This window comes from Sarcophilus harrisii, chromosome 2 (genome assembly GCF_902635505.1).
Source record: "Sarcophilus harrisii chromosome 2, mSarHar1.11, whole genome shotgun sequence".
Lineage (NCBI taxonomy): Eukaryota > Metazoa > Chordata > Mammalia > Dasyuromorphia > Dasyuridae > Sarcophilus > Sarcophilus harrisii.
The window spans coordinates 540331950-540358784 of record NC_045427.1 but is presented as its reverse complement, the minus strand read 5'-3'; the positions used below and the strand labels follow the sequence as shown (position 1 = coordinate 540358784).

At 32.8% G+C, this 26835-nt stretch overlaps 1 protein-coding gene and 1 long non-coding RNA gene across 2 annotated transcripts in view; one reads left to right on the top strand and one right to left on the bottom strand.

Annotated features, from left to right (window-relative positions):
• Positions 1 to 15454: 15454 nt before the first annotated feature.
• Positions 15455 to 20416, bottom strand: LOC105749463. Its single transcript, XR_002769492.2, has 3 exons — positions 20337 to 20416; positions 19373 to 19426; positions 15455 to 16085 (listed from the first exon to the last, which is right to left on the bottom strand). It is a non-coding gene; the product is annotated as an uncharacterized LOC105749463 (long non-coding RNA).
• CHD2 (chromodomain helicase DNA binding protein 2) overlaps positions 20312 to 26835 on the top strand; it is a 187260-nt gene continuing 180736 nt past the window's right edge. The window contains exon 1 of the mRNA XM_031955534.1: positions 20312 to 20522. The gene's annotated coding sequence lies outside the window, so the exon portion shown is untranslated. The remainder of the gene's footprint in view (positions 20523 to 26835) is intronic.

Here is a 26835-nt window from a genome sequence, read left to right as displayed (position 1 = left end):
TTAGAAGGTAGAATTTCCAGAAAAATAATTATGTTCCCTTGCAGCATTAAAATGGAGGACAACTCTAAGCTAAGAGCTCCAGTTTTTATTTAGTTATTCTTCCCATAGCTTAAATCAAGGATTCTTAACTTGGGATATGTAAACGGAGGTTTTAGAGTTGTTATTTTTAAATGTTGATAACTACATTTCAATCTAATTTGCCTTCTTTGTAAGCCTTGGTATTTCATTATAATGCATTTTGGAACATTATTCTGAGATTGCCCAAAATGTCCATGACATAAAAAGGTTAAGAATCCCTGCTTTAAACTGAAAAAAGGTTTTTCAAATGCAAGCCTCTGACAATAACACCAAAACACAGGCAAAAGGCGGATTCAGGGAGTTAGACTCAATCTCTTTAGCCTCCTTTTCAAACACTTGAGCAGCTCGATAAACAGGAAAGAACAAAACTTTGTAAAGCAGTGAAAACAGGTCATTAAGAAGTAAGGGAATGGCTTTTTTTTTTTTTTTTTTTTAACAAGAATAGCAAATTAAGGGACAAGTTAAGCCATAATTTAGCTAAACAAAACAAAAAGTAGAAAAGTTTCGATGTGGGAAGATTTTAGGGCTGAGTTTCTAGAGAAGCAATTGATTTGCCCCCAAATTACAACAGAAACATAATATCTACTTACAATCGCAAAATCTATTCTAGGACTGGAGGTATATAACCTCCAATTCTGCTGGAAGTAAATGGATATTTCCCTTTTTAAAAGACCTTTATAATAGAAAAAAAGGGAGGGGGAGGGTATGTGTGTGCATAGAATTTACAACCTTCCAGACGAAACCTGAGCATTGAGAGACAGAGAACTCTATTTGGTTTAATGTTGTTCAAAGGGGCACAAGACAGAATAAACTGATTCAGAAGTAAAATAAGTGAAGAGGATTCTGCTTACAAAACCAGTGTGTCTCTTAATTTAATTGCTTCAAGCGTGGCTTATATATAGTAAATATTGCTTGGTAAAGGGGAAATTGAGAGCACAGATCTATATTATTTTTATAGTATAGTATATGTAATATATTATTGTATAGTTTAGTGCCAGTTTTCATTTTACAGAAATTGATGAGAGCAAAACTAATCTGAGACAGCCCTGCCACACTTCTCCTTCGATACCCTACCCTCACTAAAATCAGTAGAACATATATATATATATATTATTTGTGTGTATGTATACTGAGATGTGTGTGTATGTAATATGAAGAAGATGATATATATGTGACATGCAACCCCCAATAAAACCAACCTTAAATAGAAGCTAGAATAGCTCTTAATCTTTGGAGCAGGAAAATCTCATTCTAACTTAAAATCTTTCTCTGTAAATAGGAGATAATTGAAAATATTTAGGATGTTAAACTAAATTATTTCTGATTCTTACCTATTTCTAGATCTACACTGATGATCGATAAATCACTTTTTATAGCAACAATCAATCCTCTGTACTTTGGCAGGCTTCTTTTTGGCATTTTTATTAAACAGCATTTGTAGATGTCAGAAATGTGTCATTATAACTTCATCCCTTTATGCCAACTGTTGCAAAACAGTAAATATGACATTATGCATGAAATTGTTTATTTGTCCCCCTCGTAGATTCAGTAGTTCCCTTTTTTTTTTCTATCAGAGCCAATATTTTAGCACTTTTATTTTATGTAAGGAAGATTTATTGTAAATCCATTTGAACATTATTTGCCTATTTCATAGATTTATAATGATTTGGAAATTGACTGAAGACTGAATTTGACTTTCTCTAGGGAAATAAAGAGGACCTTCCAGATTTGAATAGTTGATTTGAATAGAAACTGGAAACACTCAGAAGCTTCTAGTAAAGAAGGTACTTTGTCCCTTTAAGAAAAACCCCACAGTAATTTTCCATTACCCTGCACACTCCTGCCTACGTGGCAAGAATTGTTGTAAGGCTGATGCATCATGGGTGAGGCTCTGATCTTTCCCCGGTTGCCTAGTTACCACTCTTGGTATGCAGGCTGTCAGCCAAGCTCCAGGGAAGCACCTTTGTTTCCAAGATGGGATTTGAATTCTGTTTTCATACAGCAGGAACAAAGCAAATTGCACCCCATTAAGCTTAACATAAAGCGAGAAGTGTAGAGTGGGGTTTTAAAGTATATTCAACTTCAATATTTATTTACTCTTCTGGAATAAAAAAAAAAAATCCTTACAGTTATATTGTCTAGTTGGTCAAAGAAAATCAGAGGAACGCCTTAGGGCTTGTAAAATATTCTGTTTTCCTTTCCGTTTAAATAGATATCAGTTTCCACGATCTCCAGTCTCAGAAACTGCAGATGGTGTCTTCTAACAAAATATTCTGGCTTCACCTGTCAAACTAGTCCTGTGAGGGAGGAGTCTCTTGCCTCTAAATTAGACTATGAACATTTATTTACTAAAAGATTAGACTATGAACACTAATTACAAAGTACTTCCCTTTTCTCTTTATGTTTAGTTCATCTGCTAAAAGAGTGAAGTCATAGCAAATAAAATAATGTTTTCCACTCCTTGTGAAGGTATCTTTCTTCAGCTCTGAAAAATGTGGGATTTTTTTTTTTTCTTTTTCAAGAGCTGAGTTATGTAATTAAGGCTAGTCTTAGGCAAGGATGAAAGTCTTGGGAAACTAGGAGGAGGAAAGAAATTGCTCCTTCCCTCCCCCCCTCCATGCTACTTAATTCAGTAACTCCCCTTTATTTCTGGATATTTGGAACTTGTTTATCCAAATGTCACCTCTATTTAAAATAGTTTTGTAAAGTCACATTTAAGGTTGTACCCATACAAATAGAACTCTTCTGAATAGAAGAAAAAACAACTATTTTTTTCTTATCATAATAGTAGTTTTTTGTGCATAAACTAGGCACATGATAGTCCCATTTCTGCCACTTCACTTGTCCTTCTAGTAAGGTATAATAGAAAAGACTAGCTTTGGAATTAGAAAATGGGATTCAGAGTGACAGTATACACAAGTGGAAATCCTGTTTTGGTGTCTCAGGATTTGGATTGGATTGGAATATTAATTCTGCTACTTATCATTTTTATGACCTTTAGAAAGTGAATACCCTTTTTTAAACCTCAGTTTCCTAATCTAGAAAATTAGAGAGTAGAAAATTGTTTGATTAAGTTACTTGCTATTTCTATGATTTGTATTTGTGCTTTATATTTTCTTGTTGACTTTGAAATTAGATGGAATCTAATCATTCAAAATCTTATCATTTAAATGGTTTGTGTTTATCACCATTCATTAACAATCAGGTCTGTTAAGTTGCTAGACTTAGTTACTAGTTACTAAATACTAGAGGCAGAATATTTAAATGATCCTTTTTGTTCTCTAGTGTGATATTAGAAGGTACAAACTGTAAGCTATTGAAATATGTAGCATTACCAGCAAATCAACACTATAAATTATCTTGAATATAATAGTGATGACAACAATGATGACAACTCAGATATACAATGTGTTAAGATTTATAAACTTTTTACTTAATAATAACCTTATGAGGTGGCTAAGTAATATGTTATTATTCCCACTTAATAGAGGAGAAAAGTGAGAGAGAATTTCAGTGATTTGCTAGGGTCATAGTCCAGTGTCAAAGCTGGGATTCAAATTCATGTCTGATACCCATGTCCAGAACTCTCCACTGCACTGTCCTGCTTCATTCATGACAATATATTTTTGCATTCAAAGTTTTCATTTTGCTTTCCCAAATTTACCAAGGATAGACACACAACCTGTCTCCTGGGCCAGTATTAATGCTTCAGGTGATTAATTAAATGTCATGAGCCTAAAGAAACAAAGTGGGCTAAAAGAATGTCTCATTTTTCAGATAAGCAATCTGAGGTCCCAGGAGTTATGTGAAAATACCTGAGCTCTTTTACTAAATATAACTCAGAGAAGTCACTTAACTTTATAGTTCTCTAAGCCATTTTATGCAAATAGGAGAAGTTGGAATAAATATGGAGTGGCTAAAATAGACATTCTCTAAAGTCATTTCTGCTTTAAAATTCTATTATTCTAACTGCAATGCTAGTACTCTTAGGTTATAGTTTCAATTTTAAGTCAAATTCTTACTTCCTGATTATTTTTATATTAGCTCTAATTTTTTTTCAGATGCTAAAAAATTTGGCAGGCTGCATTAGATGGTTACTTTGGAGCCTAAAATTTGCCATCCAGAAATATGACTCTGATTAAAGTCAATTTCTAAACTATAGATGATAGATTATCAATTTTGTTGGTGTCAGGGAGAAAGAATATCTTAAAGAAAGGGGATAAGGAGGTCAGGATAGAGTTCTTTCTTAATAATCTAGATATCACAAAATTGCATATGATAACTAGTATCTTTTAGCCCCTTGGGATCATAGAATTAAGAAACCAAAAGTTATCTTACATGTCACCAGGTTCAATCTCCTATTACATAAAAGAGGTAATTAATGCTTGGAGAAAGGAGCTAACATCAAAATGACAGTCATCTGACTCCATACTGAGTTCTCTTTCCATTACTCCATGCTTCCTTCCCTTCTTCCTATGTATGTAGGCTGTATTCCAAGTTTCTAGGAAACATTTTTATCATCAAGATGGGATTTGCTTTTGTTTAGTATATATCTGGAAAAAAGCAAATTTAACATCAAATATGAGTTGTAGAATAGAATTTTAGAATACAGTAAATTTCAATAGTTATTTAGCCCCTTCATTTTGCACACATACCCACATACAAATCTCATATCTAGGATGTTTATTTTTTTTTCCTAAAGGAATCAGGATAATTTAACTTACTCCTTATTCTAATGTGCCCTCTTCTAATAATCTTTAACATTTACATTCTTCATGGAAATCTGGATTATAAGCAAAAATTATTTCAAAAGAATCTTTTTTTTAAAGAGGGAGAGAGAAAGATATTCTTGATCCCACAAGAACTTGATATCATTAATACTTATTCAGCAGCTCAGGGAGATTGATTTCATCAGTGTGATTACTTTTTCCACCTAATAGGAGAGATCAATCTCTCTATACCTTGGTAGTTGCCCTTTAAAACCTGGTGTGATTTTTTTTTTTAAATCCTCTAATCTGTGATGAGCCCGTCTAAATTTAGGTAGGCCAAACAATAGCCATCAGATAAAAAGCCTGTCCTCCAAGCCAATACTAATGCTACAGTTAAATATAAGGGATATAAAAAACATTCTCAAAGTAGAGAAATCCTTTGCAAAAGTTTATGTTTCAACTGTTCAAAAGAAATTCTTTCTCAGCAGTTTCCATCAATACCTATGTGACTGGGATGTCTAATTATTTTTTTTCCTAAAAACTAGAAATAACAACATATGGTTGTAGCAGAGTAACTAAAATATCAAAATTTTCTTGTTTGGCAAATTGCTAATGATGGCTCTGTAAACATTTAGGAAAACAACTGAAGATTTAACTGAAGATTATTTCATTATACTTTGCCTCAGACACTCATTTATTATTCTGTTGAAGGTAGAATAAAAGAAAATGAAAGTAAAATTCTAAATCAGTTACTCTCTTCTTCACTTGAATTTAGAGAGGCAATGGAGCTTAGTAGATAGTTCATCAGACTTGGAAATAGGCTTGGATTCAAATCTCACTTCTGGAAACCAATAGGATTTAGAGGCAGTTCAAATCACACTTCTGATTCTTTCTCTTTTCCTTTTTAAATAATATTTAATATTTCTCTCAATTACATGTAAAAACAATTTCTAACACTTGAGAGTTTTTTTTTTTAAGTTCCAAATTCTACCTAATATAGGTTCTATCTGATATAGGTTACATATATATACAATCATGTAAAATATTTCCATATTAGTCATTTTGTGTAAGATAACTCAAAGTGAAAAGTAGTATACTTAAGTTTGTATTTAGAGGCCATCAGTTCTTTGGAGGAAGATAGCATTTTTCGCCATTAATCCTTTGAAATTGTCTTGTATTGCTGAGCTAAATCAATCACAGTTCTTTATCATACAATATTGCTGTTTTACAATATACAATGTTCTAGTTCTGCTCACTTCATTTTGTATCCATTCATGTAAGACTTTTCAGATTTTTCTGAAATCATCCTTCTTGTCCTTTTTTATAGCATATTAAATTTTCATTGCAAACATACCACAACTTGTTCAGCCATTCCCCAGATGATAGGGAATCCCCTCAATTTCCAATTCTTTGTCAACACAAAAAGAACTGCTATAAATATTTTTGTACACAAAGGTCTCTTTCCTTTTTATTTTTAAAATTGCTTTGGAATATAGTCTTAAAGTGGTTTTGCTAGATTGTATGCACAGTTTTGTAGCCCTTTGGGCTCAATTCCAAATTACTCTCCAGAATGGTTGGATCAGTTTACAACTCCACCAGCAATGCATTAGTGTCCCAGTTTTCCTACATCTTCTCCAACATTTATAATTTTTTTTAGTCATATTAGCCAATGTGATAGGTCTGGTATCTCAGAGTTGTTTTAATTTGCATTTTTAAAAATTTATAGTAATTTTGATAATTTTTCATATGACCATAGAGAACTCCAATTTCCTTGTCTTAAAATTTCCTGTTCATATTCTTTGATCTTTTATCGATTGGGTAATGACTTGTATTCGAATAAATTTGACTCAGTTCTCTATATATTTGTACCTCTGCTACTTCCTAGAAGCATGACTTTGGTCAAGTATTTAACTTTTCTAGGTCTCATTTTCTTTATTTGTAAAATGAAGAGGTTGGATTATATGATCTCTAAGCTATCTTTCATTACTAAACTTTTATCTAGATTGAGAATCTTATCCTATTATCACAAGAAAGCTACTTACCTTCTCTATGCCCCATTTTAATCTATAAAATGGAAATAATAATTTCAAAGTTATTGATGTTCAAATGAGATAATGCTTTTAAAGGGTTCCTTAAATTTTAAAGCGGCAGTTACTAAGATTTTTAGAAAATTTGTCAGTTTTCTATATTTGCTTAAGGAGATATTATTTGTCAAAATCGAAATCTTTTTGTTTTTAAAAAACAACAAACATACATACACAAAAAGGACAATGGCCCAATGAATCCTTTAATATCAAAAGAAAGTTGTGCATAGTTCTTTTTCAATTCAACAAGAACATTTATTAAATACCTACTATGTATAAGGTTATGTACTAGGCACTGGGCATACAAGATAAACATTTAAAAGCTCCCTTCCTTCATTATTGGAAATTAAATTTTTCTTTGGTTATACACCACAATGTAACATTTCCTCTCTTTCTGTTATTGTTTGCTTACCTTTTTGTTTTTTCTTCTCAGGTGATTTTTACCTTCTTTCTAAATCCGATCTTTCTTGTACAACAAGATAACGGTATAAATATGTATACAAATATTATATTTAAAATATACTTTAACATATTTAACATGTATGAGACTATCTGCCATCTAGGGGAGAGGGTGGAGGGAAGGAGGGGAAAAGTTGTAACAGAAGTTTTTGCAAGGATCAGTGTTGAAAAATTACCCACGCATATGTTTTGTAAATAAAAAGCTATAAGAAAAAATAATACTGTATTGCAGTACAATATTTTAAACATCATCTGCATTACTTACATTTTCTCCATCAGATAAATCAGATAAATAAATACCATATAATTTCATAAGGAAGTGAGCAAAAATAAAATATCTTTAACACTTGAATATAGGCAATTATCTGCTTATGGTTGCCTACATTTCACCTGATAATCTTATTAAACTAGGGCCTTTCCAAACATCTGAACGATGAAACATTTTGAAAAATAGAAATTTGCTATGCAAAAGTTGTTATCCCGGATTTGATAAGAACTGCAAACAAAATAACCCATTAGAAAATACCTGTCTACCTTAGTTTTTGCTTAGAAGGAATAAACCAATTCTAGTCAGCTCCAGTTAGAGTCCTAATAGTATTAAAAGACTAAATGATTCTTTCATTCCTGAATTATTAATAGGAATTAGAGCAATAAGCAATCTTAGAGGTTATTGGAAGAGTTTCAAACTCATGGTCAATTCTGCCCCAAAACTACCAAGTGTGGCCTGAACCAGATCAAAATGTAATTGGGAAATTGTTTAGCAAAATAAATGAAAATACACAGAGATAATGTTAATTTGTAGTTTTCTAAATCAAATACACAACATGCAAGGATCTGATTCCATTTGCAATTGATAACCATTACCCACATACAACCCTCTTATTTTGGCAGGTGAAGAAACTGAATTTTAGGGAGATCTCAACTCATTCACCTAAGATTACAGACCTCTTCTTTGAAATATCCTGGCCACGACCTAAATTAGAGGTACCATTATTTATTTGGAACAGGTAGCAAACCCTATAATTCACAGTTGAAAGCAACTGTGTATGTAGACTAACATCCCCTTCTGCCACCAGTCTCTACTCCTTAATCTCTACTTACCTAAATCTTTTATCTAGTCCTACCCTCCATTGTTTCTTTCTTTCTTTTGCTGAATCAATTGGGGTTAAGTAACTTGCCCAGGGTCACACAGCCAGGCAGTGTTAAGTGTTTGAGACCACATTTAAACTCAAGTCTTCCTGACTTCAGTGCTGGTGCTCTATCCACTGGACCACCTCGCTGCTCCCCTTCCATTGTTTCTTAAAGAAACCCATTATACAGGTAACAAAGTTCCCTTTGTATTAGATCTTTTCATTTCACATTCAAATCTCATGGATTCCTGAAAACCTTTCTCTACCTCCTCCCAGACCCATCAAGATAATAATTGCATTCCTCTACTATCCTGGATGCCTCTTTGCTCATGTGTTGTGGGATTCATGGATCAAGAAAAGGAGTTAAGCTTACCCTTTTGCTTCTCTTTGCACTTCCAGACCCTTTTTCTCTTGATATCACTCACCAACGTCAGGTTCAATCCACTGTCTATATCACCCTAATCAGAATTTTGCCAAATCTAGTTCAGTTTTCATCTCCATTCCATTTCCTAAATTTGGAGGCTTCAAAATACATATTGAAATCCATGATCTATACTTTAACTCAACTCTTTGATCACTCATAACTTGTGGGGTACTGGAGCCAATGGCTCAGGGGAGTTGATTTTTTAATTTTCAGTGTTAAGTATTTATACCTTGGAAATAAAAAATGCTCAGATCACAACCTGGTTTATTGTTGATTTACAGACTTAATAAACTGATGGAGAAAATGTGAGTAATGCAGATGATGCTTAAAATATTGTAGTGCAATACAGTATTATTTTTTCTTATAGCTTTTTATTTACAAAACATATGCATGGGTAATTTTTCAACACTGATCCTTGCAGAAACTTCTGTTACAACTTTTCCCCTCCTTCCCTCCACCCTCTCCCCTAGATGGCAGATAGTCTCATACATGTTAAATATGTTAAAGTATATGTTAAATATAATATTTGTATACATATTTATACCGTTATCTTGTTGTACAAGAAAGATTGGATTTAGAAAGAAGGTAAAAATCACCTGAGAAGAAAAAACAAAAAGTTAAGCAAACAATAACAGAAAGAGTGGAAATGTTACATTGTGGTCCATACTTTTTCTGAGTGTAGTTGGTTCTGTTCATTACACATCAATTGGAACTGATTTTGATCCTCTCATTGTTGAAGAGAGCCATGTCCATCATAATTGATCATCATGTCGTATTGTTGTTGAAGTGTATAATGATCTCCTGGTCCTGCTCATGTCACTCAGCATCAGTTCATGTAAGTCTCTCCAGGCCTTTCTGAAATCATCCTGCTGGTCATTTCTTTTTTTTTATTTTTTTTTATTTAATAGCCTTTTATTTACAGGATATATACATGGGTAACTTTACAGCATTAACAATTGCCAAACCTCTTGTTCCAATTTTTCACCTCTTACCCCCCCCCCAACCCCTCCCCTAAATGGCAGGATGACCAGTAGATGTTAAATATATTAAAATATAACTTAGATACACAATAAGTATACATGACCAAAACATTATTTTGCTGTACAAAAAGAATCAGACTCTGAATTATTGTACAATTAGCTTGTGAAGGAAATCAAAGATGCAGGTGTGCATAAATATAGGGATTGGGAATTCAATGTAATGGTTTTTAGTCATCTCCCAGAGTTCTTTTCTTACGGAACAATAATATTCCATAACGTTCATATACCACAATTTATTCAGCCATTATCCAATTGGTGGGTACCCCTTCAATTTCCAGTTTCTAGCCCCAACAAAGGGCTGCCATAAATATTTTAGTGCAATGCATTATTGGTGGAATTGTGAACTCATTTAACCATTCTGGAGAGAAATTTGGAACTATGCCCAAAGGACAATCAAACTCTTGTATACCCTTTGATCCAGCAGTGTCTCTACTAGGCTTATATCTCAAAGATATCATAAAGAAGGGAGAAATTGTGCAAAATTTTTTCTGTCAGCTCTTTTTGTAGTGTCAAGAAAGTGGAAACTGAGTGGATGTCCATCAGTTGGAGAATGGCTGAATAAGTTATGCTATATGAACACTATGGAATATTATTGTTCTATAAGAAACAATCAGCAGGATGATTTCGGAAAGGCCTGGAGAGACTTATGTGAACTGAGGCTAAGTGAAGTGAGTAGATCCAAAATAACATTGTACACAAAATTATATGATGATCAATTGTAATGGACTTGGTTCTTTTCACCAACAAGGTGATTCAGGCCAGTTCTAATGGTCTTGTAATGAAGAGAGCTGTCTGTACCCAGAGAGAGAACTATGGGGACTGAGTGTAGATCACACTCAGTATTTTACAGTAGCATTTTCACTTTTTTGTTGTTGTTTGCTTGTATTTTGTTTTCTTTCTCTTTTTTTTCCCTTTTTGATCTGATTTTTCTTGTGCAACATGATAATTGTGGAAATATGTATAAAAGAATTGTACATGTTTAACATATATTGGATTACTTGCCATCTAGGGGAAGGAGTGGAGAGAAGGAAAGGAAAAAATTTGGAACACAAGGTTTTACAAAGGTGAATGTTGAAAATTACCCATGCATATATTTTTTGCTTTAATAAAAAATATGAATGTACATGTATAACCAAATAAATATGTAAATAAATGAATACATGAAAAAAATATTGTAGTGTGTAACTTTCAGAGAGTTAAACTGTCCTGCATTATTTGCAGAAAGCTGTTAAACTTTTAGCAGTACACTCCTTCCCATAACTATTCTACCTTTATGATTACAAAACTTTAATATTCTTCTCTCGAACCATAACTTCCTCTGCCTAATTCTTATATATCTCCTTTTTACAAACTCCTAAATAAAGCTATTTGCATATGTTGCCTTATCCCTCCTTCATAACTTAGCTTCTTACTACAGAACCTGGAACTTCAGAAACTGCTCTCTCTGATGATTTCTTAACCTTTAGTTCCAAAGGCCTTCCCCCACAATACTTATTCTTCATGATCTCTCTGTGAATTTTCATACTTCTGAGTAACCCTTTCTCCTAGACATTCTCTCTGAGATTTTATGTTAATACTTTCTCTCCATGGTCTCCTTCTACCTGTCTGGCTGCTTTTTTCTCATGCTGAATCATTGTCCTTGTTCCATCCCTTATGCACAGTTTGTCTTCTTATTTCTGTCAAGTATACCCCCATTCTTCCAGATTCACAACCTTGAAGCCATCCTTGACTCTTCACTCTACCACATCCCTCATTTCTCATTAATTGCCCAGTCTTGTCCAGTCTATGCCCAAGTTTGCTACCCAGTCTTTTCACTCATATAACCATCCCCTTTATTCGGATGAATTATTATAATCGCTGCCTGATTGATCTCCCACTCTCCTGTACTCTAAATCTTTAGCTTATATGCTTTTTTTCCCCCTCTCTATAAGCTCAATTTCATCCCATTCTGGGTCTACCTCATCATCAAAACGCAGACATTGTCTATCCAAGATCTATGTAGTGGTGGCCTGACTCTATGATTGTCCATCTAATTGGGGAGCATAGTCTGGACAATAGACATTGTTGTCATACTTGGATTTTCCTCTGTGGAGAATTAAGCCAAGTTATTTTGTGTGATTAAAGATCTCATTTCAGAGGCTTTCAATATTTTGAAGTTTGACACCATCAGCGCAATGGCATCCACAAATAAGAGCATGTGGAACTCTCATCTGTGCAGAAAGACTCTTCCATTTGGATTCAGTGTTATGCAAATGCCTTTGGTGAGCATATAACTTTCTATTTTGTGTCTCTATTATTAAATATCAGAAGTTTGAACAAAATTAACTTTTTTTGTTACATCTCTTTTAAGGATTTTTTCATAATTTTGACATTACTTATGGTAAACACTTTGTTAAAGGAGAGACTTCATGGTGGAATTTTTTTCCTTCTAAATCAAATGCTTTTCCATCAAACAATAAAAATAATAGGAGTTTGTGTTCTTTGAATACTTTAGTTATTTATACAACAATAAAGATATAGACTAATATAGAATATCATTTGGGAGAACCTGCTTGTTCTTTCCTCTCCTTCCCACAAAGGTGCCCACAATTTATGTGCATAAAATTTTTGTATAAATGGCAAAGTAAGCATATGTATCAGAAATTACTGACATTTTATCAGTCATCATTTTGGGATCAATGATAAGATGATTTTTTTTTTCTAAGCATTTTGATATTTTTCCCTGTTATTAGCAATCCTGAAAATTATTTTTTCAGTGTTCTGAAAACTGTATTACCTCTAGCAGACCTTCTTTGTGCAGTTGATATAGTACAATTGTTCTTATCTTTATTTTCTTCAATGGCATTTCTATTTGATGTTAAAGTTCCAGTGAAGTGGCTGTTCTGTCACTCATGGAGAAGAGTTTGTTATAGAAATTTTAATATTTCTACCATTTTTCCATTTTTCATCTGTTCATTGCCCTCTTCTAATTTCATTCTTAAATGCTCTTATGATGATTTGGATTAGTTGGATATTTAAGTTTTTGTAAACTTTTTCTTTTATTGCTTTTCTATGTTTTATGAGCCAGTATTGTTCACAGACTTCCTTCCTTCTCTCCAATAAGATTTTATAGATTAATTTATCTTTTAAACCAGTGTTTCCCTAGGAAGCCATATCTTTCCACTTGGAAGAGAAATTAAGCATTCCTGACTAAGGTAAAATGTCCATCCATTAAATTTCTTTAGAAAGGCTTGCTATTTTGTTTCAGTGTTTGTTCTTTTATCCACTTCCCATTTTTAGCACCAAATTTTTGTTTAATTAGATCAGAGTTAGTATTGCATACCAAATCTTTTTAGTTTCATTTCTTCTCAATATATTTTTTTCCATTTAATATTTTCCCAATTACATTTCAAAAACATTTCAACATTCATTTTTATAAGATTTTGAGTTCCTTCCCTATTTGTAATTGAGATAATAATGCTGTCTTTGACAGACACAGGGAAATAGAATAACATGGGGAGAAAGATACTGTTAAATATCTAATGATCTTTCCAAAGTGTTTATTAATTGAATATATCCAAAGTCTAAGTCTGGTTCAAGAATGACGAGAATATGGTATTCTAGTTTAACTCTAATTTTATTTTATTTTATTTTTTAATTTAATAGCCTTTTATTTACAGGTTATATGCATGGGTAACTTTACAGCATTAACAAACCTCTTGTTCCAATTTTTCACCTCTTACCCCCTACTCCCTCCCCCAGATGGCAGGATGACCATTAACTCTAATTTTAATTAGTGCTGAATCTTAGACTTAATCAGAAGACATGAATTTAAGTTCTAGTTCTGGACCTTTCTAGCCACATAACTACATATCAATTCATTATAAATCTGAGAATACATGTAAATATAAACTTTCTTTTTCTTCTTTCTCTCTTTCCCTCCTTGCTTGTATCTTCTTGATATTGTCTTTGAAGGCTTAAAATATAAATGAGTAGAAGCAAGAGGAAAAGAAAAGGTGGAGACCAAAAAAAAAAAAAAAAAAAAAAAAAAGGCAATTAGGATCATAGATACTTCATACAGAGTCATGGGGAAGATATTTCAAGCCTCAACTTGTACAAAACAAGAAACCAAGGCCCAGGGAGAGGTAATGAGATGCTAGAGGTCATGAAAGTCCTAGTCTTTTGAGTTGAAATCAGTTTCTTTCCCTTATTCCATGTTGCCACATGTGCTTGATAGGTATTAGAAAGGAAGAAAAATGCCTTCCTCGCAAAGTGCTTTCCCTATATTTGGTATAAAATACCATAAACTCCCAATGGGACCAATGCTGCTCAACTTTTATTTTGTATAATGGAAGGTAAAGGCATTATTAAACTGCCAGGAAGTTTCTTTTTTAATGGAGGCTAGGGTGGTGATGGAAGCCAAGGAGAGATAATTTAGCACACGTTTTACATAAAAATTCACAAGCCTATTACCATTTTTCGTCTTGTTACTAAAGCTTAACAATCAGGCTGAATCTTGAAATTAAAGTTATAGGACACTTTTCAAACACTAAAGAATAAAATCCCTAGTTTTAGACTTCTTTAAATGTACATTTCTGCAGCATAAATTCCTTGTTCTTTAAGAGCTGTGAAGCAGTCACGAGGCTACTGTTTACGTAAAGGAAAATATGAGTCAACATTTTCTCTGCATTCGTGATCATTTTCCTGATTGACAAATTGAATATATCCAAAAAAGAGGTTTTAAAAATTCATTTTACCTCTTTTATAAACACCAAGAGCACAGTCTCCCTTAGATTTTTCAAGAGGAAAACAATGCTTTATTTGTCCAATTGGGAGGTGGTTTTAAAGTGGCAGTAAACCAAATGAGTTGACACTTGGTCACAACCTACAAAGAACAAGTCTATCAGGAAGCAAGCAGAGCAGGAAGTCATGACTATAAACTGACTGCAACAGAAAAAAGAAAAAAAAGTGAACTTATACAATTAAAAGCATCAGAAGAGGTGGTATTTGGTTCTAGATGTTTATTTCTTATTTTTTAGATGGTTAAATTACATATAAAAATTTCGTATTTTTAAAGACATGCAAAGGTTTTGCATTTTCAAAAATTAACAGTTTTGTTTGCTCTGTATTTCTTCCTCCCAAAATAATATGTGGAAGAGGCACTGTAGCTCTGAATAGAAGCTATTTGCTCTCAACAAATGTTTTAAAGTCTTGTAACTAGGGCATTGTTACCTCTGTATTGCTTGTCCCAAGGGAGCCAGCACTGTTTGTTAAAATGTGATTGGTTTAGCAAAGGGGTGGAGAAATGAAACACTCTTCACAGGATATATTTAGTGAAAGTGCAGCCCTGGAAGTGCTTGAACAAGAGAGCTTTTGTCTTGCCACCGAAATGTTTTTCATAATTCCATATGGGTCAAATACTTGAAGCCATTTTGATTTTTCCATTCTATTTTTTTTTCTATTTGCATTCTTTTAGCCTGAAAGAATGCTGCATTTTCTGGGAGTTCATTTAGTATCAAAATTGCTGTTTTTAACAATTTTTCAAGCTCTGTTTCTCTGATTTGGAAATTCACATGGTTCTTTTAACAGTGCATAAATCTGTATTTTTGCAGCACTAACTTGGGCTTCAATTTAAATGTTTTAGCATCTGTTCTTGAAGATTCACATTTTGACATAATATTCATTTTCCAGTAAGCATTTTAACACACTAAAAGTTCTAGTCTGAATTCACAGTTAATTTTTTTCTAGCAATAATTGTGCACTATCAAAAGAACTATGGTTTTTAAAATAACCAATACCAATATAATGATAGTTTTCCTCAAAGAGGAAATTCTCCACACAGGAGATAGTCTCCAAACATGAAAGATTTATTTCTGTACTAGTTGCTGTGGTTTTGGAGCATAATAAAGATGTTTCATTAAATAATGGCTTCCCTTCCTTTCCTCCTTTTCAGAAAATGCATTGTAAACTGTAATCTTAATCACTTGGCTCTCATACTTTGAGGGGAATCTTTGATTTTATTGAGTACACCTGAGTATTGCAGATTAAACCCCTCTAGACTTTCTTATCCAGAGTGATTTTTTGCCATGTTTCTTTCTTCCACTCTCCACGTGAACAAGAGATTTCTCTCCTTTTCTCTCTTAGAATTCCAAAGGCATCCATGTATCACGCAGGCAGTCCATCTGTTTTCATTACATGAGAAATTTTTTTTTAATGATTATATAAGGAGAAAAATCACAAGGTCTTACTGAAAATAAATACATATATTAATCACATATTATGGATTACTTTTCAACAATGGAATAAGTATTCTGTGTATGTGTGTGTCTGTATACATGCACATGTGCACAATGTGCGCACGTGAGCCAGTAGTAGAAACTTCAATTATAGTATGATAGCTATAATTACAGTAGGATCTCATTTTAACACTGGAGTCTGGGAGAAAAGATAAATAACTATATATGTTGTAAGTAAGCTGTTTTCTAATGAGGTAGATGTTACAATACTAAGTGCATAAAAGGATATGATTTAACCTGAATTATAAGTGATTTCTGCATATAACCAAACTTCAAATCAGTATTTATTTTCCTTAGATTCATTTTTTTTAAGAAACTTGGATTTTTTCCTGCTGAGAAAGTTTGAACAATTACCAGTACACAGCAAAGTATAAATACAAAATCTAAGGATTAATTGAAAGTGAAATGGCAAAGATAAGAAACATTCAGAAATTTACCTAATAAGCCTTTTAGAGTAAAGAGTGGGAGATGAATTCACTTAGCCTCCCTTGTAAACAAGTTATTGGGAAGGAGTCATTGTGTTTCTTATAATCTTTGCATTTGAAAGAAATAGTTAAGGTTTACCAAAATTGAATTTGAATGATCAACTTTTAAAGGAAAAGAGAAAGGAGAGCAAAGGTAATGGTTATTTGATGACAGATTGAGAAAAAAAAATACATAAAGATTTATCACTAAAGACATTAAAAGCAAACATTAGCATTTATTTGAAAATCTAAAGCTCCATATTTTCTAAATATGACAGTAACTATTTATGTCCTAAATCTTATAATTAAAATCCAGCCCCAAAAAAATTATTCCCTTATTCATATAGCATTTGCAATTAAAAATAAATAACATCACCCACTTTGAAAAATCACTCACATTTATATGAAGTTTTAAAGTTATAAAAAGTTTTCTCGCAATAGTCCAATGAATTAAGTAATACTTATGTAATCTCTATTTTGCAAATTGTGAGAAAACAGGATGTGGCATTGGATTGAGATTATAATCTTTAGAACAGAGGTTCTTAACCTTTTTGTGTCTTATATTTCCCCTATAACAGTCTAATAAAGCCTAGAACCTCTTCTTAGAATAATACTTTAAATGCAAAAGATATATAAAATTACAAATGAAACTAATTATATTGAAATATAGATATCAGGTTTTTTTTTAAAGCACATTGACTCCAAATTAAGAAATTCTATTTTAGAGAATCCACACAGGAGAGAAGTCTTACAGATAGGAGGAGTGGGAACAGTGTAATCAGCTCTCCAAGTTTCAATTTACATATTAAATTTATGGGAAGAAATTTATTATGACAGTACACTTTTAAAAAGACAAATTTCAATGTGAAATAAAAGCCTTTAACTTCCTAAATTACACAAATCTTTAAAACTTATTATTCAAGGGGAAATTTAATTTTCAATAAATTGGAATAAGATAGAGAGCCAGTCTGGCTTAGAAAGACTGAGACTCGAGGTCACCCAGGTAATAAGAATCATTTCTATTTACTATACCTGCTTTACCAGGTAACTCTTATTATTATTTTTATATTATATGTAAATATATCATATATTATTGTCTTTATCTCTTCATTATAAGAGGTAGTAGGCGTATAGTAAATAAAATAATCACCATTGGTTTCAGAAGATTTAGATTGAAGTTCTGTCTCTGATATATACTAGCTATGGGATACTAGACAAGACCTTTAATCTCTCAGTAACCCCAGGCAACTCTTTAAAAATCAAATTACATTTTGGGAGGAGGAGGTAATTGGGGATTAAGTGACCTACCCAGGGTCATATAGCTAATAAAGACCTGGGGTTAGTTTGAACTCAGGTCTTCCTGACTCTAAAGCAAGTGCTTTATTCACTGCACTACACAACTGTCCCTAAAAAGCAAGTTACATTTTAGAACTATTGGATGAAATATAATACTGGAACTCTAGGATCAAATATAAAATCTAGTTTAGTTTTGCAAGCTATTCATATCCTGACCTTTTTTCTACCTTTTAGTCATCTTATACATATCTCTGTGATCCAGTGACAATGGTCTCCTTGCTGTTTCTTAAATGTGACAACATCTATGGGAGTTTTCATTGGCTGTCCCTCTTGCCTTGAACTCTCTCCCTCCTTAAGCCTTTTGACTCCTCTAGCTTTCTTCAAATCCCAATCAAAAAATCTAACATTTTCTGATGCTCCTTAATGTTAATTCATTTCACTCTGTGATTATATTTTGTTTGTATGTAGTTGTTTTCTTTTGTCTTTCCCCCATTAAATGTGAGCTCCTTGAAAATGACTGGCTTTTGCCTATTTTTGTCTGTCTCCCTTTTATTTAGCATATTATCTGGCACATAGTAGGCACTTAATAAATGATGATCAGTTTTAAGAAATGGCAGCATATTTGGAATAAATGAATAGTCTATGAAGGGAACTACTCTAAAGGGAATTCAATTACATGTGAGTTTAAGTATGTCAATAAAAAATGAGTCATATTACTTTAATATCACCTGTGACCAGCATGACTAAAAATAACTAAAATTACAGATAAATTTTTATTTATATTTTTTGTATTTTTTTTTCAGAAGAAACATAGGCAGATGATTGGTATTTATATAACCCTTATTAATCAAATTAAATAACATACCCTAGGGTTACTAATCAAATCTTGAGTAAAACTAAGATTAAAATAAGGAACCTCCATAGATAGGTCTAGCGCTTTCTTACCTTAATATTATCGTCATACTTTTTGTTTAAATGTTTGAGTATACAGTTAAAAGATTTCATATATAGTTATATGTTTAATTAGTTGGTTACAAAGTCGTTTCTAAGTAAAGGGAGAATGCTTCTAAATCATAGGAATGAAAGAATTCCCACTTCCTTTCTAAATAAGTAAGGAACATGCATACATATAAATTTACACAGAATCACTACAAAATAAGAACAATAATAAACATCCCACTTTTGAGTCATAGCCATATTCTGAAACTGATTGGGTCTATATAAGGTATTTTCCATATTTTCCTATTCTTTTCCTTCTACAAGTATAGACAGAAAGGAAATATTTGAGACCAAATAGTATAATGAAAAGCATCATTCACTAGGAAAGAGAAGTCTGGGTAATAACAAGGTATAAAAAGCTTATGGGATTTGGAGTCAGAAAACACAGATTCAAATCCTGATTTTTTTACTTACTGCCTGTGTGACCATGGCCATATCCCATCATTTTCTCGGCTTAAACTTGTTTGCCTGTAAAATGAGATGTTTAGATTAGAATGGCATAGCTCTGAAATTGTGTTACAGTAAGACAATGAGTAGAAAGTCAGTCTTCAGGTACTTAACTTGGTTGGGGCCCTAGGAATCCAAATAATACCTACATATCTAAAGAACATTGAGAGCAGGGGTTTTTAAACTGGGGTCCATGAGAGTCTGTAAATAAATTTCCAGGTGCAGGTGAATTTTAAAATATAGATTTTCATAATTGCATTTCAATATAATTGATTTCCATTTTAACTGTGCATTTTATGCATTTAAAAACATTGTTAAACTTTAATAGCCTGTCAAGGAATCCATGACAAAAAAATTTCAGAACCCCTGATTTGGAACAATAAAGGTTAGCAGTTCTTCCTATTTTTGCCCATCCTATATCCTCAAGGCTACCAAATTGCTTATTTGAGGATTAGAAATTAAAACCTCATTTATCCAATGTAGGCTAACTCAGAAATATTTTTGAGGTGAAGGGTCTTCCACACTATAAGTGCAGATTTAGGTTACCCAAAAGTTTCCTTAATATATGAGCTATTTTCTCCAATACCTTAGAAGCCTTGTTCCTCAAATACTGGAAATTAAGATAATCCTCCAAAAAACTAAAGAAGGAAACAAAAGACAGCATGGAGACTGCATTTTAGAAGATGTTTTAATTAAAGAACTCCTCGGATTCAAATTGCTCATGATAGTTAAATAAGATTTATAATATGGCATCTGTTAGCAAAGTAACAGTCGCATCATCTTTGTATCAAGTCAACAGAGATGCTATCAGAAGGATTAAGTGACAGGGCTGCTCAGAATAGGTACCAGAGCGACAGCACCAATGCTGAAAATCCATTATTTCTCTGTTGAATAGCTGTCAGTAAGGAAAGCTGCATTGCAAGCTACCTACCAATATGACTCAGCCAAACGGACTGTCAACATTTCCTGCAATATACTGGATAGAAGAGATTTTTTGTGGTGACAACTTTAGACTTTGTCCTTTAGTTGATTAGATATCATAATGTGAACCTCAGTTTAGAAAGCATTGGCTGGAAGGAATGGAACTCCTTTGTCCCAACAGCTTGTTATGATTTCGGTAAGTGATGTCATGCTTCAGTTCTTTTTTTTCCTGTCTTCTCAATTCTTCTTTCCTTCATCCCTAAAATAATACAGTGTTACACAGAGCACTTCTCTCATTCTCCTAAACAATCTGAAAATAAATGCCAGTTTATAAACGTGTATATCAGAATTGTTATGTCTTTTTATATATGTTCATTTTAGTGGCAAATTGGGAATGAAATTACATTTTTTATGAGTCTCAGTTAGTTTTGTAAGTAGAAAAGTTAATAATTATCGGTCTCCAAAAATCTCTGACAGAACTACTTTTTGAAGAGAACAGGGAAGGGTGTAGAAAAGGTTTTCAAGGACGGAGGTGCAAGCTGACCTTGGGACACAAGCATCCTTTCCCCAGACTTCAGTGCATTCTGCAGCTGATACTTCCAACACTTTTATCTCAAAGGACAATACTAAAGACTCTCCTAGAGACAAACCTCCCCAGAGCTGTGCTGCTTTGTCACAAAGGAGTCTCAACCAGCTAGTTGTTTTGCTCTGTCTCTTTCTCATATAATGATATTTGCAGCCTTTGTATAAAGGCCAATTTTGAAAGCACCAGCCCAGAGGCCTATGAACTCTGCTTTTAAATGCTACCTAAAACCAGTCTGGGAATGGGAAAGCAGCTGGTGCCTGCATTAATGCTCCTGGCATGAAATGATGTATTTCCATCCTACATGTAGAATAGGAAAGTAGTCATCACAAACACAATTTTACAGATGAAGAAAATGAGCCCAGGAGAGACCAAGTAACTTGTCTAAGCTAATTAGTGACAGATTCCCAGATCATAATCCAGAGTTCTCATTCAATGGTTTTTCCATTTCATCATCTTAAATGCAATGAGAATAATGAAATATTTTTACGTCATAGTATTTTATATATAATCAAGTAATGATTATATGCTGATCTTACTACCTATGTTACTTACTATCTTAGTTTCCTTATCTAAAAAATGAAGGATTTGGAGAAATTTTTTTTTAGGTCCCTTTCTTCTCTAAATATATCATCTCAGTCTTGTGATGAAGAGAGCCATCTGCACTCAGAGAGAGGACTGTGGGAACTAAGTGTGGATCACAACATAATATTGTCACTCTTTTTGTTGTTTGCTTGCATTTTGTTTTCTTTCTCATTTTTTTCCTTTTTTGATCTGATTTTTCTGTGCAGTATGATATTTGTGGAAATACATATAGAAGAATTGTACATGTTTAACATATATTGGATTATTTGCAATCTAGGGAAGAAGGTAGGAAAAAGGGAGGGGAAAAAATTTAGAACACAAGATTTTGTAAGGGTGAATGTTGAAAATTATCCAGTATATATCTTGAAAATAAAAAGCTTTAATTAAAAAAAAAAAAAGAAAAGAATTTCCAGAATTTAAAATAAATAAATAAATATATCATCCTATTATTTTACTTTCACTAATATGAAAGCTTTTTTGATTCTAATTAGAGTAGCTCTTCCATTTACAGAAAGCTTACATAGTTTTAACATTCCCTGCCTAGATAATGTACTATTTCAACAATTTCACCCTTCAAATTAAAAGCTATTTTCAACAGTCTTAGGTCTCATTTACTTTAGTCCTTCCTTCTTTCATTTAAATGTAGGTGGTATCACCTATCATGAAATCACCAAAAATAAATTTGATCATAATAATTTTAATAGGCAGGAAATAATACTATCAATTTAGGAATTATTTCAGAGCCTACAATCTGGGTACTACTGACTGATTAAAGAAATGCTCAAATCAATACTAAGCTAGAAGAAAGAATAAATTTGGAAAAGATATGGCATATAGTTGAGGTGAAGCAACTTCAGTCAAGCCTTATTATCCCAGCTGTTGTCACTAACATATGGGAAATGGATAGAAAAATAGACATTGACAGAGACAAATTAATTGCCAAAGGAACATTAATTAAATCAATTATCAAAACAAGGAGAATAAGATAGCCTGGAAAACACTTCAGTCAACAAACACTTGATTCCTTTGACAAGCGGAAAGATATGTTACATTTAAATGTAAAAGTAATTTAGAATATAAACTTAATTGAAATTTCTTAGATATGAAATTGTTAGAAAATGTTTGTTCAATAATAAAGCAGCATAGCCCCAAACTCCTTAAAACACGGGTTTATAGAATTTTGGCAAAAGAATGCCCATTGCCAGGGCATGTAAGAATGAAAATAGGACAACAAGAAGATGAAAAATAAAAAAGAAAATCTATAAAGATTTTTATAGCAAATTCTTTTCTTTTCTTTTCTTTTTTATTAAAGTTTTTTTTTTTTTTTTTTTTTTTTACAAAACATATGTATGGGTAATTTTTCAACACTGACCCTTGCAAAACTTTCTGTTTCCAATTTTTCCCTCCATTCCCCACCCCTTCCCTACATGGCAGGTAGTCTAATACGTGTTAAATATGTTAAAAATATATGTTAAATACAATATATGTATATATATTTATACAATTATCTTGCTGAAAAAAAAAACCTAAGAAAACAAAATGCAAGCAAACAATAGAGAGAGAATGCTATGTTGGTGAACCACCCTCAGTTTCCACAGTTCTCTCTTTGGGTGTAGATGGCTCTCTTTATCACTGAACAATTGGAACTAGTTTGAATCATCTCATTGTTGAAGAGAACCATGTCCATCAGAATTGATCATCATATAGTCTTGTTGTTGCCATGTACAGTGATCTCTTGGTTCTGCTCATTTCACTTAACGTCAGTTCATATAAGTAAATTCTTTTCTTTTTAAAATATTTTGTTTTGCCAGTTACATATAGAATTTTCTTTTTCATTTGTTTTTAAACATTGAGTTCCAGATTCTCTCTCTCCCTTCCCCAGAATTGGAAGGGAGAGAGAGAATCTGGAAATTTCCCTCCTTCCCCTTCCCTCCCCACCCTGTACAAGGCAGGTAGTCCATAACTTTAAAGTTATGCAAAACATTTCCATAAAACATAGACTCCCCTCTCTCCCCACCAAAAAAAACCCTCAAGAAAGTTTTCTTAAAAGTATGTTTCAATCTGTATTTAGACACAATCAGTTCTTTTTCTGGGTATGGATAGCATTTTTATCACAAGTACTTCAGAGTAGTATTGAATCATTGTATTGCTGAAAATAATTAAATCATCCCAAAACATTACTATTGATGTGTACACAGCAAATTCAGCAAATCTTTTCAAGATCAAAAATGGTGACACTGCAGCAACTGATGTATTACTTGAAAAAATGGAAATGAGACTAAAGAAAACCAAGATAAAGAAATAACTATACTATTCTCAATATGTTATTCTTACTCTTAGATTATTGTTTGTTGATTAAGAAAAAAACATTTGATTTGAGGCAGCTAGATGGTGTAGTGCATGGATTCAGGCCCTGGAATCAAAAATACCTGAGTTCAGACATTTAACTCTGTGATAATTAATTCAGATTTTTAATAGTTACTAGATGTGTGACCCTGGACAAGTAACTTAACTCCAATTGCTTTGCAAAAACAAAGCTAAAAAACAACAAAAACAGTTGATTTTTTAGAATAAAAACACTTCTCTTAACAAAAACGTTTCTCTCATCTATACACAAATCATTCAAGAATTTTTGAAAGTTATAGCAACATAAATCTCTCTGTTCAATGATCCTTAGATGTAATTCAGGCAAGGCATAAAATCAGAAAAGATATGTTTGCCAAAGGTGTTTGCTACCATAATGGAGATGATCCAGGGGAAGAGTCCAAGCTGAAGAGGAACTCTGTGAATGGTGAGGTCCTCTAGATGCTCTTGTTTGCCCGAAACATTGTGTTGATTGCATTAAGCTCAGAAACATTGCATATCCTCTTGAATTTATGATGCAGCTGGAATCAGTCCCAAGTAGTTTCGTATATAGGTCAAAGTGAATAAAGATTAGCTATTGCTCAAAGTATAGCATGAAATTGTATAGATATCTGTAGAATTCATCCATCAGTATCTCTAGAAGAGGCAGTATCTATGGACAACATATTGGGTCCAAAGTTGAACAAACGATGGAGTAGTTTTCTTCAGGTAATTTTAAAATTCTAATGGCTCCAGCTTTCCCATGAAAACAAAGAACTATTTTTTCAAATAATTTTCTGCTAGTGTTACTATATGTCAGAAGTCATAAAATCCAATACTCTTCAAAGAATTAACAAGGAATACCACACAGAAGACAACAATGAATAACATGGCAGGACTGAGTGTACCTTGACACATAATCCATGAGAAATTCTAAAATATAGGGGTAAAAGATATCATCAAATACTTTTGTGATAGAAGAAAAGATAGATTTGTTATATGGTATAGGTTAGGATAAAAGATAGTTAGTCAGAATGTCTCATTCATCCTCCTATGATATTAGCAAATACCAAAGCAGGATTTCTTTGCCCCAGAGTTTATATCACATTTGTGGAGTTTTTAAAAAAAGCTGAATTCATAAAGCAGATTTTGGGGACATTGCTACCTAATAGAGTTATAACAGAAGTTAAAAGGATTTTCCTAATTCTAAATCTGGGACCATGGGCTTCAAATAAACACTATACAATCAGTAAAAAGAATATAATTAATCTTAAGCTGAGAGATATTGTCACATTTTGTTGGTTGCTACCTGACTTTTAGATTTTGACTAAATTTTAAAGAATACATCTCCCTCTGTCACATAGAAACTTTTTTTAGTTTCTATAGTAGTATGGAGCCCCATCAGCCTTGAAGAGGCAAAATAGCTAAAGCTATACAGATGGTACTGAGAGCAGCTTAGAGCTCTGGACACAAACAGGGATGCCCAGAAGAGATGACTTGATGGACATGTGACTTCTGAGTTGATGAGCCAAGCATGAAGTCACATAAACAAAGATCAGCAGCAAAATTGGAAGACTGAATTGCTCTGACCATATGTATCCCTCCTTATCTCTTTGTTCTCTGATACTCCTGTTCCCTGACCACCTTAGTTACCTTTATGTATTCATGAATATTCCCTAATATATTATGTTCTCTATATGCCTTTCCTCTCTTTCACCCATAAAACTGAAACAATTATATGTATCTTGTCTATCTTAAAGAGCTATTGTGAAGATCAAATAATACTGGGGATGTGTAAGCACTTTGAAAACTATAAAGTGATATCTCAGTATATGTCACCACCTCAAAAATCTCCAATCTTTGTCAGTATGGGAATGCACAATAGACATTTTCTCCATTGACAACATATTACAGTGTAAGAAGAATTAATGAAGGTTCAAAGAGTTAAGTAAGTTGCCTATGGTCATATAGCTAATAAGTTTAAGTTTAATAAGTAAACTTATTAAAATAAGTTTAATAAGTTAATAAGGGATTTAAACCCAGATCCTTCTATTTCCATTAAACGTTAAGGATTCCTGCAGGCTGCATGTTAACTTGGCTTCGACATGTAATATTATCTATGATTTATTGTATTTTTATTTATTTTGCTAAATATTTTTCATCTACATTTTAATGTGGTTCCAGCCACATTTGGGAGGACTGTGGGCCACCCATGTCCTTGTTCCCTGTTAGTCCAGTTTGACACTTCTATATTATATGACTTCTGACCTCCTTTACAGCTCTAATCCTATCACCTCTCTGCTGCCTCCAACCCAGCACCATTCCTTATCTAGCAACCTTATGCATTTAAGCATTTGCCACTAATTATCTCTGTGACCCTGGTCAAGTCACTTCCTATTTCTAGATTTCAATTTCCTTGCCTGTAAAAAGAAGAGGTTGGGTTAAATTATCTCTAAACTTCTTACCAACTCTTACCTTCCATGACCAAAGGAATATCTACCTCATTTTACAGGGAAAGAAAGTGAGGTAAAATTACTTCCTCAAGATCACAAAGAGTAAATAGAAGTGAGATTCAAACTTGAGTCTTCTTTCTCCAAATATATTCTTCAATCCATTGTACCATGCAGTCTGTTTCCATTGGTATACCTGACATTCCAAGAAAGGAATATTGCACTATATTGCACAAAATTGCCTTTGCTCTCTTTAATGATACTATTTGTTCCAGGTAATTCACTACAATTTAGTGCTTAAGATTTTATTTTTACCTTCTTTTGATTGACAGGTCTGCTCTTCTGACTTTACTTTTATAACATATAAGAGAATAACTTTGCTATTATGTTATTCATCATATCTTTGAAGAAAACCTATGTAAGAAAAATGGGATAATCACTATAAAAATACATGGACTTTTAAAAATGAAATTTGCTATCAAAATGTAAAGTAAAAATATAAAACAAGTTTATCACCTTCATGATATTCTCATCCCTTTCATGCTAGA